Source organism: Ictalurus furcatus, chromosome 3 (genome assembly GCF_023375685.1).
Source record: "Ictalurus furcatus strain D&B chromosome 3, Billie_1.0, whole genome shotgun sequence".
Lineage (NCBI taxonomy): Eukaryota > Metazoa > Chordata > Actinopteri > Siluriformes > Ictaluridae > Ictalurus > Ictalurus furcatus.
In genome coordinates this window covers 34,758,431-34,774,857 of record NC_071257.1, presented here as the reverse complement: position 1 = coordinate 34,774,857, position 16,427 = coordinate 34,758,431, and the positions used below count along the sequence as shown (strand labels likewise).

Here is a 16,427-nt window from a genome sequence, read left to right as displayed (position 1 = left end):
CGTGCGTGTTAAGGCAACATTAAAGGTGTTAATTCTAGACTTTGGGTATTGATTCAGTATTAAAGGTGTTCATTCCAGACTGCAGGTATTGATTTAACATTAAAGCTCTTAGTTCGGTACTGTGGGTATCGAATCCATTAATCATTATAAACGTGTTAATTCCAGACTGTGGGTATTGATTCTACATTAAAGGTGTTCGTTTCAGACTGTGGGGTGGGTCGTTGGTGCAACATTAAATGTATTCATTCCAGGCTGTGTGTTGATGCCGCATTACAGGTGTTAATTCCAGATGTGCATATGGGTTCATCATTAAGCGTGTTAATTCTAGACTGTAACTGCTGATTCTACAATATAGGTGTTAATTCCAGACTGTGGGTATTGAATCATCATTAGATGTGTCAATTCAAGACTGTGGGTATTGATTCTACATTAAAGCTATTAATTCCAGACTCTAACTTTTGATTCAACGTTAAAGGTGTTAATTCCATGCTCTGGGGTTTCGATGCAGCATTGCAGGTGTTAATTCCAGGCTGTGGGTATTAATGTAACATTAAAGGTGTTAATTCCTGTTGGAAGTGACTTATCATTACAGATTTTAATCACAGATCCGTGTATTGATTCATATATAAAGGTGATAATTCCAGATGTGCATACTGCTTCTACGTTAAAAGTGCTTATATGTGTGTGTTAATTTTACGTTAAATGCATTAAGTCATTAAAGTGTTGATTTAACCCTGTTAGTATTGATACGACACTGCAGGTATTAATCCCAGACTGTGTGTGTGTGTGTGTGTGTGTGTGTTAATTTAAAATTAGAGGCTATTACAGTGTTACATTACATTACTTTACAGGTGTTAATTCCCAGCTGTAGGTATTGACGCAACATTAAAAGTGACTTAACCCTGGAGGTGTTGATTCGTCATTAAAACCGTTAGACAGTAGGTGTTGATCCGGTACCGCAAAACTAAACCCATCTCTGTCGATGTTAATTCGAACCTTTTTAATTCGACACCTAAAAGAAAGGGTAGATCGGATATCTGATCCGATCCCGTAACGAATGGTTTGGAATTGGATTCGGGAAAGATTTTTGTTTGGAAACGTTTACATATAAAGAGACATTGTGGTTGTTGGTTATATTTTCTTTGTTAGGATTGATTTTACTATATTTAAGACGTATACTTTATTATATTTATTAAATTCGCAGCGTCAGTTGTTTTTGTGTAAAAGCTGCGGTTTTGTGTAAGTCTTGTTTTTAGCCATGTTGTTTTGTTTCAAATCATTTTTAAGCTTAAAAGTTTTTCAAGAAAAATACTACGGTTTCAATGTCTGTATGGGTATCAGAAAAGAAAGACATCTCGAATTGTAATTATTATTATTATTATTATTATTATTATTATTATTATTATTCCTGCCGGATGCCCCAATGGTTTGTTTCTTTGTGCCGTGTGATCCAACTCCTCTCAGGGCAGCTTGATTGTGTCAAGGTCAGGTGACCAAGCAGCACACACACACACACACACACACACACACACACACACACACACACAGACAGCACTGAGATGCATTATGAGTCATTGAAAAACTAACATTAAAAGGCAAAAGGCAAGGTGTCCCCAAACTTCTGACCAGCGTGTTGATTATATATATATATATTGACTATACAATTTGGCGATTTCCTGGTGCAAGTGTTCAATTAATACCTATTGTTTTGAATTAACCCCTGCAGTTACACTCCGACAGCGGCGATTTAACACCTACAAAGTGCTCAATTAATACCTACAGTTCATTTTTTAACCCCTGCGGTGTGGGATTAATTCCTATAGTGATGTATTACTACCTAGTGCACAGAATCGCCTCTTACAACGTGTACATTGATTCTATTCATATAAACCACGGATCCTTCTCTGCGCCTAAGCACACATTTAACACAAATATGATGTGAAATGACATTACGGATGAGTCTGAAGTGTTATTTAACCTGCTAATGAATTGTGATATGCACGGCTTATCGAATGCCGTTGTTGTTGTTGTTGTTGTTGTTGTTTGCTTGAGAACTATCCTGCAGAATTAACACCTAGCACCTAGCACATTTACATGTTTAATTACAACCTGTAATACACAGATTAAGTCTAAGTGCACATATAATCACTACTTTAGCGTCGTTGCCGCTGTTTGTTTTTCATGCGAAATTAGACGCGCGCACCGTACACACGTGGGATAAAATGACGGTAGTCGTATATCGTGACCGGGTATCTCCGAAACGTTTACAAATTTGCACTGCCAATGGTTGCTAGGTGAAAGAAAAATAATACGACTCCAGGAAGTAAGTACAGGAAGTGAGTTATACTCCATTAAGCGTAGTACATTACATTTCCAGAAGAGAAAAAAACAGAGCATTTTGGAGAACGCTCAGCTGTGTGAGCAACGTGCTTCCGAGGCGGTGAGATTTCAAACCAGTATATATTCGCTATATACATGCAAAAATGCTTTCTGCAGCAAGACAACACATAAAAATATAAGGATAATACAAATATTACAGTTGAAATGAGCTAGTTTAAACGCTGTTTAGAGGATATTAACATGTTTGGGAGCAGCTTTATAATGTCTAAAGGGGAAAAAATATATATTTATATCACATTCAGAAAGACAAATATAAAGTTACTGATATCATTCGAATGTTTTCAGTAGCTATTACTGATCAAACATATGCACTGAAAAAAATATTGGATTGAAATGTACTCAAAAAATGGGTGGTAACAATTTCCACACACAATTACGGTTTTTTTTTTGTTTTGTTTTTTTTTCTTAGTAAATTAAACTAAGTGTATTTTAAGTAAGGTTTGCATGGCATCAAGGATTATTCTCCTCAAACATGTACGTAAATTTAACTAGCGATTTTCTTGTTTTGTAAGTATAATTTATTCACATTTTTGTACATACATCTCAACGCTGTGAAAAAGTACACATCATCTAAAGATGATCATAATACTTTACGGTTATCAATATCTTTAACAGTTCTAATCAGATGTAGCAGATCAGTGTTCATAAAGACTGAAGTGGAAGAAAAGACATTTGCTCTTTCAAAACATTCCGTAACAGTCCTTGAAGCTGACACAAAACAAGAAATACTGAGATTATTCATGCTCAAAATTCAGTCGAATTTAAAGTTACGTGAACCGGTATGCAAATCAAGTTCAAAAGCCACGCCCTCATGTTAGTATGCAATCGGTTCAAGTAAACATCACTTCTTTCTTTTAATTTTTTTTACAAATTTTATGAGCACTTGCAAAATAATAATATATTTAACCTAGTAAAGTAGCTAACATTTACACTTTTAAATCGTAGCCACATAATTTACATCAATTTAACACAAATTTATTTAGTAAGTTAGTTTAACACGGAACTTAGGGCATTTAAGTCATTCTAATAATTTGCTTTTTTGGAGTAAAAATCACAGATTTACTCTGAACTACTGAACTACTGATTTTTTTTTTTCTCAGCAGCACTATTTCGGCATATTTTACTTAGAAATCTGTCAAGTTGAACACGATATAAAAACAACTTTGCTCTTCCATTTGTATTATGAGGTACGATATATTGTTATTGTACTGTATTTGAGTTCTGCTGGTGGAATCTGAGGCTTTATTTGGACACTTTAGATGTTTCTGAGTAGCAGAAGCGTTTCAGCACTGGTTTGCGATATTAATACGGAGGTTCGGAAGATCTCGGATTAAAGCGATAGCAACAACAACAACGCGATGCTCACGAGGCTAACTGCTAAATCCTACGTGCAATACATACAGTAACTCAAGGTATACGTGTAATAATAAACAACATGCAGTCTCTCATAAGTGCAATATTCTGGCAGAAGTGCCGTATATATTATAATATTTCTCTGTTATCTGTCTTGTATGTGCGATATTTGTTTGTCTTGTACTTTGAACTTGTGCTCTTTTGTACATGCGTTCGTTTTATATTTATTTTCATTTGTATTTGAGGTATTTTGTTGTTGTCATTTTGTCAATTTTTGTTTTGGCATCAGCAACAGAATCTTGTTGTGTCAAACACAATGACAGTAAAAATGTTGAGTCCTTGAATTCAAGTGAGAAATTCTGAGAAATTTAAAAGGATTAAAGCCATGAAGCATTAACGTATTGATGGCACTTAGAGGCGGAAAGTGTGGCGAAAACATTCACATACTGTCTCATTGCTAGTCAATAGAGATATCAGAAAATGTTAGCTTGCTTATATTAACCTATACGACTCCAGTTACTATAGTAACAATCTGAGATGGCGCTGATCTGATAAACAAATATCGTGAGCGTGTCGATACTTGCAAAAAAAATCTGAGAGAGAACACATCGGTAATCGGATCCTGTAACAAATGGCAAAGAAAGGAATCGGATTTGTCAGATCTTTCGTTGGGATTGATTTTATTTGATATTTATTTTGATGCTTTTCGCTTCGTTATATATCGATCACATTGTAAGCGATGAAAGAGTATAGTTGTGAAATGCCATAGTTGAAAATTCACACACTCGTCCTCATCTCAGGGGATGTTTAGAGAAGCCAGTCCACCGGCAAGGTTTTTGGATCTGAAAACACACACACGCAGACACTCAGAAGGACTTTTTTAAGCTCCATACAGACCGATCTGTGAGGTCTGTAGCGTCTCCCAGAGTCTTCACGATTCCACTTGCTCTTCCCTGTTTACGAGTCAACTTAACACATCCCTTTTTCTCCAAACACTCTTCCTTTTCTTCTTCCTGCTAGACTTTTTTTTCCCTCTATTGTTCTTTATATCTTGGCCTTGATTATTGGAAAGTCACTGTATAAATGATTACTATACGGTTATTTCAACTATGTTGCTAGGTAATTAAACAAAATATAAAGCATAAATTATTTACACTGTTTTTTTTTTTAAAGTTTATTTAATTACACGCCATTTTATTTGATTTAATTATGCATCCAAGCCAATCACTAAAGAAAAGCTAAGATAAGTTTTAAAATTACAACAATACTACTACGACTACTACTAGTACTAATAATAATAATAATAATGCCAACAATACTGTTACTACTACTACTACTGCTACTACTACTAATAATAATAATACCAACAATACTACTACTACTACTACTACTAATAATAATAATAATAATAACACCAATACTACTACTACTAATAATAATAATACCAACAATACTACTACTACTACTAATAATACTAATAATAATAATAATAACACCAATACTACTACTACTAATAATAATAATACCAACAATACTACTACTACTACTACTAATAATAATAATAATAATAATAATACCAATACTACTACTATTACTACTACTACTACTAATAATAATAATAATAATACCAATACTACTACTACTACTACTAATAATAATAATAATAATACCAATACTACTACTACTACTACTACTACTAATAATAATAATAATAATAATAATACCAACAATACTGCTATTACTACTACTACTACTAATAATAATAATAATAATAATAATACCAACAATACTACTACTACTACTACTAATAATAATAATAATAATAATAATACCAACAATACTACTACTACTACTAATAATAATAATAATAATAATACCAACAATACTGCTACTACTACTACTACTACTAATAATAATAATAATAATAATACCAACAATACTACTACTACTACTACTACTAATAATAATAATAATACCAACAATACTACTACTACTACTACTACTACTAATAATAATAATAATAATACCAACAATACTACTACTACTACTACTACTACTAATAATAATAATAATACCAACAATACTACTACTACTACTACTACTAATAATAATAATAATAATAATAATACCAACAATACTACTACTACTACTACTAATAATAATAATAATACCAATACTACTATTACTACTACTACTACTACTACTACTCTAATAATAATAATAGTAATAATAATAATAATAATAATAATAATACTGATAATAATAATAATAATAATAATAATAATAATAATAATACCAATACTACTACTACTACTACTACTACTACTACTAATAATAATAATAATAATACCAACAATACTACTACTACTACTAATAATAATAATAATAATAATAATAATAATACCAACAATACTACTACTACTACTAATAATAATAATAATAATAATACCAACAATACTGCTACTACTACTACTACTAATAATAATAATAATACCAACAATACTGCTACTACTACTACTACTAATAATAATAATAATACCAACAATACTACTACTACTACTACTACTACTACTACTAATAATAATAATAATACCAACAATACTACTACTACTACTACTACTACTACTAATAATAATAATACCAACAATACTACTACTACTACTACTAATAATAATAATAATAATAATAATAATAATAATACCAACAATACTACTACTACTACTAATAATAATAATAATAATACCAATACTACTATTACTACTACTACTACTACTACTACTCTAATAATAATAATAGTAATAATAATAATAATAATAATAATAATACTGATAATAATAATAATAATAATAATAATAATAATAATAATAATACCAATACTACTACTACTACTACTACTAATAATAATAATAATAATAGTAATAATAATAATAATAATACCAAGACTACTACTACTACTACTACTACTAATAATAATAATAATAATAGTAATAATAATAATACAAATACTACTACTACTACTACTACTACTACTACTACTAATAATAATAATAATAATAATAATTCAGTCTTGTTTTTCCTCAGATTAACTTGATTAGCCTTTACTGTGTTTAGGTTATTGCCACAAGAATGACAGGTATAGATATATGTAAATATGTATGTAAACAAACAAACAAATAAACATTTATTACAGTATTACAGCAGCATGAGTGTGAGATAGTAAGTATGGAAATGAACAAATAAATACATGAATACATAATTAGATAGATAGATAGATAGATAGATAGATAGATAGATAGAGCAAATCTTGAAGGTCTGCATGGACATCTTATGTGGAAAGTCAAGACGTCGGGAATTTAGACCAAAAAAATAAATAAATTCCAGCGTCCCTCCCTGTCTTCCTTCTCAGCTCATTTTAACAAAAGAGAACAGACGAGTGCCAGCAGCAGTAGAGTAATATGTCAAGAAATTTTAAATGTGTAATATCGTTTCCCCTCAAATAAAGCTGTTTATTTTTTTTTTTAATATGTTAAGTTATTGAAAACTGACAAAGGACATTCTCATTAATTCAAAAAAAAAACCACATAAAAAAGAAGAAGAAAAAAAAAAGACGTTAGACTGGTGGAGTACACAGAGACACACAAACTATTCATGACTGAATAAATATTGATTTGATGAGGGTTTTTTTTTTTTTTCTTCTTTTTCTTTAATGATGTGTAAAGCCAGTGTAGAAGGTTTAAAATCCCAGGTCTGCCACCAGGTCTGTTTAGCCTCTGAGTGATGCCATAATACACTAAACTTCTCAGCTAAATTCTGGGATTATAGTCAGGGTAAAACTGTGCCAAATATGTAATCCTAAAGCCTCAAGACATTACACAGCTTGCCTTTTTCTAAGGGGTGGGGGGGGGGGGACAACATTTTGGACGAGGAATCTCCCGAGTGAGCGTTGAATGGTTGTTTATTTGGTCTGAACCTTAAACCTAACAGAGAACAGCCCAGGATAAAGAGCACACTTGAGAAGACAATAGGCTGTAACATATATATATATATATATATTCGAGTTAGATGATAAAAAGAAAGAGTTTTATGTTGTGTATGAGATGGATGAGTGAAAAGGTAAGAATTTCCTTCCTCATCTGGAAAGCAGCAGCGGTGCACCAGTGTGAGTTTAATCACGAGCTGAATGAGGACTGCATCATGCATACGAGGTAAACTACACCACACCAGAGCCGAATATAATATTCCTTTAACTGTCCCATAGTGACACATTCTCATTACAGAGGCTGCGTGCATCTAAAAGCTTCTCAACACCCGGTCATGCTGCGCTTATTGAAAATCAAACGGTTTATTATGCCGCGGTGAGTTTTATTTCTCCTCCAGCGTAGCAGTTTGGGAATATGTAGTCACCGTCCTCATAAACTCACAGTAACAAGAAAACAGAGAACGGAATAATAACTCTGAAGATTGCCCTGCAAGTCTGTGAAAAGCGCACACAGGGGGACAACTAGGAGACGCGCCTCAAACTGAGAAAATAAAGTACGCTTTAGCTTTATTGAAATTCCCAGTTCTTTCGGCGTTCAAATGAGAGGGTTACTCGTGTCTGGGAAATCAAGTTAATCTCTATCTCGGTTTTTAGAGGTGTGAGAATTATGCTAGCTCTCTCTCTCTCGCTCTCTCTCGCTCTCTCTTTCTTTTTTTTCTTCTTCTTTCTCTCTCAGACACCATGTTTCTTTTTTCTTCCGTTATCGTGTTCAGGAGACAGCGCTGTCCAAAGGCCCTTAGTTAGTTCTGCTTGGTGAACTGGGCCGTCTTTTTTTCTTTCTCTTCGCTAAGAATCTCAGTCGTCCACATGACAGTGAACAAGACAACAGTGTCTTCTGCATGTGAGATATGAACTAGACCAAAAAAAAATAAAATAAAATAAAAAATCCCAGGAAATGAACAGTAGAGAATGAAGCCTAAGTCGGTCTGTGTTACAGATTCCACTCACGAGGCGGAACGAATCGTTATTTACGGCTTATTTATTTGCTGTACAGTTGCTTTAAAATTATCAGGGGCAAAAAAAGGGACAAACTAAAGGGCTGCTGCGTTCAACTTCCCTCGAGTTAAGTGGGAAGATGGAACATGGAATTACGGCAATTTGGCAATTTCCACCTCTACAAAGTGCTTTCGAGCTATAAAGTGTGAAAAACTAAATTGTTATGTGCGGCTTTTCGCCGTGATGTTTGTCGTTAAATGAGACTTTTAGCTGTACTCATGTTTAACGCACGTGAATCGAAGAGGCCGAATGCGTATCGTGATGACGTCACGTCACATGACGTGTCTTGGCCCAAATCTGCGGTAATTTTCCGAAAAATTGCGAATTCCTCCGAGTGTGCTTGATTTTGTGTTCATTTCTCTTGAGATCCTGGAGGGACTGGTGAGCCCTCCAGTCAATGTTGATTTCATTGACTGCTGAACTCAGGATTGACGGCGGCTTTTTCTTTCTTTGTTCCCAGTCGGAATTCCCAGTTAGGAGCTTTAGTCAAACGCACTAATAGGCTTCAGGGTGAGTCAAGGCTTAAAGATAAACGAACAAAAGAAAAAAATTCATCTTATAATCCATCCATCTATACCACTTATCCTTTTCAGGGTCATGGACCCTGGAGCCTATCCCAGGGAGCATCGGGCACAAGACAGGGTACACCCTGGACAGGGTGCCAGTCCATCACAGGGCACAATCACATACCCATTCATACACTACGGACACTTTGGACGTATCAATCAGCCTACCATGCATGTCTTTGGACTGGGGGAGGAAACCGGAGTACCCGGAGAAAACCCCCACAGCACAGGGAGAACATGCAAACTCCGCACACACAGGGCCACAGTGGGAATCGAACCCCCGACCCTGGAGGTGTGAGGCGAACGTCCTAACCACTAAGCCACCATGCGCCCCCTAGCTTATAACGAACAAAATAAATCTAGATGAACTAATTGGGCAATCCGTTATACTCAGAAAGATCTAAATGAGTTTTCCTGAATCCCAATTCCAATCTAAAGTGCCTGGGCTCGGAAAAACCGGGATAACCGGAGCGAGCTCGTATCTGTACGGCTCGTCTTTGTATCCGAAATAAAGAAGGTCTACAGAGTTATTTCTGTCAGGTTTTTTACAAAAACTCAAAAACAATCCTAAACTCCTTAACTAGGAAAACAGGAAGCTCACGTCTACAAACAACTAAACAGAAAGAACGACCACACACACACACGCACACACACGCACACACTTACAATTCAAACACGAAACACTCTCAGAGCAAATCCCTCTCTTCAAAATAAATAAATCGCTAATTAAAAATTTAGCATTCACTTAAGCCTCGTGTTCTTTTCAGGTCAGTGTGTCCCTGTAGAGGTGAACGAATACGGAAGATTATTTTTCACACATCACACTTTATTATTTGCTCGGATCATTTTCCCTAATTAACATGACAGACAGTTAACGTTGTGACAGTGTTATTTCGTCCCTGGTTGAACTAGAAGTGTGAAGGATGACTGGTGTTTGTAGTTGTAGAACCAGAAATGTAATATCCTATTCCCTCGATCTCTAGCCTATAGTCTGACCAGACATCACTGGGACAAACTGATAATGTTAGGGAGTTTTAAGGACTCCATTAACACCTATGCTCGCGTGTGCCGAAGTGGGCGGACGCTCTGATTTCCTGAGTGTGTTCCCGTACGTCCGAAATCACGTAACGTACTGATCGGTATATATGTGTAGAATAAGAATACAATCCGGACATACTATATTCGCCACGCCGGTATTGTCATGTGACCTCAGCCGACACGCTGCCGTCCACCATTTTGGATTCGGACAGCTCCTCCGCGCCAGTCCAGTTGCCTTCTGGGATAGCGCAGTATCAATTCTTATTCCCCGCTTCAGAATCTCAGTGGAAGCTGTAAATCGTCCGGGTAAATCGTTCTCACCTACTGTTTTACGAGTACTGAGAATTCGGACGTACCGCTCTTTAGCCGTAATGCACGTCACCTAATACGTCGTAGGGATATCCAGACGCAGCTATCGTCTGCTCTGCGATGCGTCACCGTTAACCAGGTCGGGAGGTGTCGTATGACAGGGGAGACCTGGATCACGGGTGGCGATTGGCTAAGACTAATTAAAAAAAAGAAAGAAATAGCATAATGTAACGTTCAGAAAAAGTGTGTAGCATGGCGAAATGTCCATCATGGCTCTATAGTTCTCGGATAAGCCTGTACGCCGTTGTCACGGAGTGGAGATGGAGGTGGATGCAAGCGCAGATAACGTATTATGTGAAGTACAAACAAAACAGTGTGAGAACAAGAACCATAAACATGACGAAACATACGAGATGAAAAACATACAGGCTACAAGCGATACTATGGCACACCGGAACATAACGGTGGTGCTAACAAGGTATAACGAGACACAGGTGAGAGTGAGTACTGAGGCGTGACGTGCTGGGGCTGATGGGTAGTGTAGTGTAGTCCTATTTCCTTCGGTGCTACCAGGACAGCTGTTAGCTTGTTGAGACCGTACCATCTCACGCACCCAATTCCAGCACAGCCGAATCCCGAAAAAAAAAAAAGTACGGTGTGCTGATCACTTGCAGGAGCCCTCATTCGTTGAGAAATATTTTCATTGAAAAATTTATAAACTCCATTTCTTCAGTCAAGGCGTTTCTTAAACGCTGTCTGTATCCATTCCGTCTTTCCTGTGTCGTGTGTCTGTGCCAGGAACGAATCGAAAGACGTTTCAATAATATCCCCATGCCAAGAACTGAGCAAGAAGTACAGTCTGGCCGGCACACTGTAGTCAAATTAAAGCCTTGGGCCAAACAAGGAAACATGAAGACTTACTTTAAATCCTGTTTGCGTGATATTGAGACGATGTTGAGAACCGCGCATAATAACGTACAAATTGAACATTACTGTTCAAGTAGCCGGGCTTCCCCACACGCTAAATCCTAATTTAACACATATACGCTGATATACGCTATGCTGCCAGTTTATTAGGCCCACTGAATTAAACACCTTAGGCTATCTGAGGAAAATACATTTATTTGTGAAACAATTGGATGTTTATTGGATGGAAAGTGGGGGGGGGGGGGGTTGGGGGAGGACTACGGCGCTACTGTATATGGGATTAGAATGAAAAGAGTGATGCAATACAAAAAAAAAACAACAACAAAGAATTTCTCGTCCCTGTGGTGTTCAGTAAGGAATAAAACACTGCGCGTGGGACTGTTCGAGAAAAATAATCAATGACAGGGCGGTGTGAAGAAACCGCGACCTTATACCGAATTCATTCAAGATCATCCCGGCGTACTTTTTAAAAAAAAAAAAAAAAATCTGTTCGTATTTACATATAATGAAGACGTCGTTACAGCTTTACCTCCGACGGTTACAGAGCGTTGACGCTAGAGACTCCTCCCATAAACGTTAAAGAAATGTAATAAAGATCTCCTTAGGGAAAGCTTCAGCAGATCGACGTTTACACGACGTTTATGTCGAGCTGTACAAGTGAGCTGTTACTATAGAAACGGTATAACGTGTGTAAACCTTGCACTCTCAGAGCTGCTGTTATAGGAAATTAATCAACACCTTCTGACCAATCGGTGGTAGAAGTGAGAAATGCTGTAATAAATTCATTCAATCTTAATCGCTATGACGTGTTTTTTTTTTCCCCCGGCTCTGGGTTATGACGAGGATCGGGGAGGTCGATTTAAAACCGAGTGAAAGAGTAAAAGTTTTTGGGTTTTTTTTTTTTTTAATTTTTTTTTTAAAAAAAAACCCAATTTAATATGCAGTGATGCATGAGTCCTGAGATCCATCACTCCTTGTGCATCACCTCTGGAGGTGCGTGCTACCTGCGATCAGGGAAAACCGCGAGAAGGTCAACTCGTCATTTCATCGAGCTCGGTCAAAATGAAAGAAGTGTTGCGAGACAGTTCACAGGCTACAGACGTTACATTAATAATGTCGCTGTTTGCGTTTCTCGTCGTTGCCATGGCAGCAGCCGAGTGCGGGAAAGTTAAGCAGAACGAACTCGTCTACACTCTCGCAACTCAGGAACCCCGTGGAGTGAAGGTTATGCTTTAAACCTCCTATAAATGCTCCACATCAACAGGTTTCGCCTCCTACAGCTTCAGAAGGATGTTTGCTTTACACACTTCAAGAAGGACTTTTGCTCAAGAATGTCTCGAGTCTCCGGAAACCGTGGGTGCTTTGCTGCAGTTTTCCCCACGTCTGCACTTATTACTCACGTGCACTGCTGATACTTCTTATTTTACACAAGTTTTATTCAGAATAATTGGCACGCTTCATGAAAACGAATGAAAAATGACTACATAAAAAGTATAGCATCATATAGTTTTATTTAAACGCGTTTTTTTTTTTTTTTTTTTCTCCGAACAATTTTCCTCCTATGTTTATATATTTTTTTTACGGTAATGGATAACGAAGAGATTTCACACGTGCGCAATTTATTTCTCAGCGAAACCGGACATGGTTAACAGCAGCAGTAGAGTTCGTGTGGACTGACAGTGAACGAAAAAAAGAAAAATTTTTTTTTTTTTTTTTTTCATGAACAACAATTTGTTTGCAGTTATTTAAAACATTCTCAATAATTTCAAGAGAAAATACTAGAAATGATTTTATGGAATAGTTCTAATAGAAATGATTAATATTGTCTCTTATTGTTTGAAGAAAAAATTTGGATCATTGTGTGTAAGATCTTATCGTTCTTTGAGCAGATTATATATATATATATATTTATTGATTTTTTTATGATAAACCCTTTCATGCATAGTGTCCACATTTATGGATAGTACATTTACCATTACCATTATATTACCATTATTATTATTATTATTATTATTCATATTCACATTATTATTATTTTTTATGACTATTATTCTTATTTTTCTATTCCTATCGTATATATATTTTTAGACATTTTTTTCAATTCTCTTCCTATTTAATGTGTATTCTTTCCTATCTGTTTTTTTTTATTATTATTACTGAGCTGCTATAACGAGGGAATTTCCCCAGTGTGGGATCAATAAAGTTTATTTTATCTTATCTTATCTTATCTTTTAAGTCTATTTTAGTAAAGCACATCATATAAACCACCTCCGAATCACCTTCATTCATCCTGATTTCTGTTGCTCTTCACACACTTTCTACACAAATCCTCACAGTAAGTCACTGGGGTTTTTTTTTTTCTTCTCCGTCATCTGCATCGTGCATGTCAACAATATCGCCATATTATCTTAGAACGTTGAATTACAACATTAAATATTGTGTGTTAGACCTGAATGTTAATAACGTTTGTTGAGTGATTTTAATGTGTGTAATGTTTCTTTTATTCATGGTTTTATTTTTTACCATGCATGGACAATCTGGTTACATTTTAAAGTAAAAATAAAAAAAATTTGACATGATCGTTTTTAAGTAAGAAAAAGGATAAAGAATCTAAAGAATCTGGATGTGTTTGAAAATAATTTAAGCATAAAAGAGCGGATGTGTGTACGACACTTGGACTTGCAGAGGGCAATATACTAATGAATAAAATTAATTTTAGTCTTATAGTAATACAGAGTATTTCATAATCCTTAATAATTTCAAAGCATTTCATAATGGTATTTCATACACACACACACACACACACACACACACACACACCCATATATATATATATATATATATATATATATATATATATACATATATATAAAGGCAAATGTTTTTACTCCACTTCTCTTTGCAAAACTGATATGTTTATATAACTACAGTTTTGATTTCTGACCTGTTTTCCCCGTCGGTTAATTCATTCCCACTGCTGTGTTCTCTCTGGAATAAATGTTTTCATCTTTCTGCGTCCTAATCTCTCAGTTTTGTTCTTGTTGTGCTGTATGCAAAGGATAAATGATAAGATTAGGATTGAACAGTACCGATCAACACCTACTGTTCATTATAATTAACAACAACAACAAAATAAATAAATCCTGGCTAGAAAGCAATTATGAAACCATTGATAACAGACATTATTTATTTATTTATTTATTTATTTCTTGCAATCCGGTATGTAAAATGATAACAACAGACCCATAAAGTGTAAAATTGCAGTTCTCTTTCTAAAATGCAATAGCAGTGGATTTTAAATATTAATTTTCATGCCAAACACACACACACACACACACACACACACACACACACACATTGCCTGAAGGGGTTCTGTAGTGTTCTATAGTTCTATACATCACTCCTATACACATCATTAAAGACAGAAGGGAAATGTGTAGCTTTGGTGTGAGTTTCAACGTGTAATGCTGATTAAGATCAGATTGAACAGAGTGCGTGAATTCAGATTTACATGCTGTTTGATCAAATAATTGGAGATTATGTCCCTAAGGCCCCTCGGAGGAACTCTCAGACCACTTGAAATGCACCGTGTGCAGTAACTGGTAATTGTCTAGGACTGTTTTCCAATACAAATCCACGCTTCAGTCAAGTGCATCAGGAGAAAAAATTTGAAGTGCATCACTGTAGAGAGAGAGAGAGAGAGAGAGAGAGAGAGAGAGAATATGAGAGTACCCTCCTTCATGGATCGTGCTCTTGTAAATCACTGGTTGTTGACAGCTCGGGCCACAGTAAATACTTCCCCAGATTTGCATCATTCAAATAAAAACCTACCGGACTGCAAATAAATGTCAGATTAAACATTTATATTCCACAGGCTGCATGCTTTCCTGATGGCATTAGAGTTGCAAACATGCTGAAAGTGCTAGAAATCGAAAAACAACAACAACAACAACAACAACAAAATCCTTGATCCATGGCCTGGTGGGAGAAAAAAAAGACACAAGTTGGTGAGTGCGTGTTTGGAAGGCTGTTGTAATGAAACACACTATTCACACACACACACACACACACACACACACACACACACACAAGCAATCAGCGCGGTTAATCTGACCGCAGCTCTGATGAATTCTGGATTCTGATTGGTCAGAATGAGTTCCTTTTAGATCCCATCAGCTCTGAGAGCAATTCACAGGTTCGTTCTAATTCGTTGTCGTTTCTATGGTAACGGATAACGTGAAGAGATTTGTAACTACTCACGTGGCGACGTTTTCTGTACGGAGATGTCTATGTAATGTTTACGGAAGGAGTCTCCAGTGTCAGAGTTGACCTAAAGCTCTAAACTGAAGTTTCCCCACATCTTCAGGACAGAGGAGTTTCCGTGTTATTTATTTATTTATTTATCTTTGTGTGCAGTTTCTCTATAATAAAAGACGCCAAGCTGTGTTTTTTCTGTCCTATAAACTTCAATCGAGTGGGATAAAAAAAAACCTGGCGAAGGAATGATATAGTTTTAGCTTCTGTTTATAGCTTCTGTAACGTAAGTGAGAACAGGAAGTGACTTCAAATGCGGTGTAGAACGACGTTAAATGTAACTATAAACGGATAAAAAGTCGTTTAGTAAAACAGTGCACTAACAAAACAACATTTCAGTCGTTGATCGATTATTTTCCGGTTTCTGCACAACACGGTGTGTGTTATTCCTGTATACTTAACAAACATGCCCAGGCGCCGTGTAATCAGCACACTGGATGAAATCTTCAGAGCATATACGACCATTCCTATCATCCATTTTAAAG

At 35.8% G+C, this 16,427-nt stretch overlaps 1 long non-coding RNA gene across 1 annotated transcript; it reads right to left on the bottom strand.

Annotated features, from left to right (window-relative positions):
- Positions 1–4,273: 4,273 nt before the first annotated feature.
- LOC128606121 (uncharacterized) lies at positions 4,274–15,839 on the bottom strand. Its single transcript, XR_008385630.1, has 4 exons — positions 15,460–15,839; positions 15,140–15,309; positions 14,573–14,674; positions 4,274–4,595 (listed from the first exon to the last, which is right to left on the bottom strand). It is a non-coding gene; the product is annotated as an uncharacterized LOC128606121 (long non-coding RNA).
- Between the last annotated feature and the right edge of the window lie 588 nt (positions 15,840–16,427).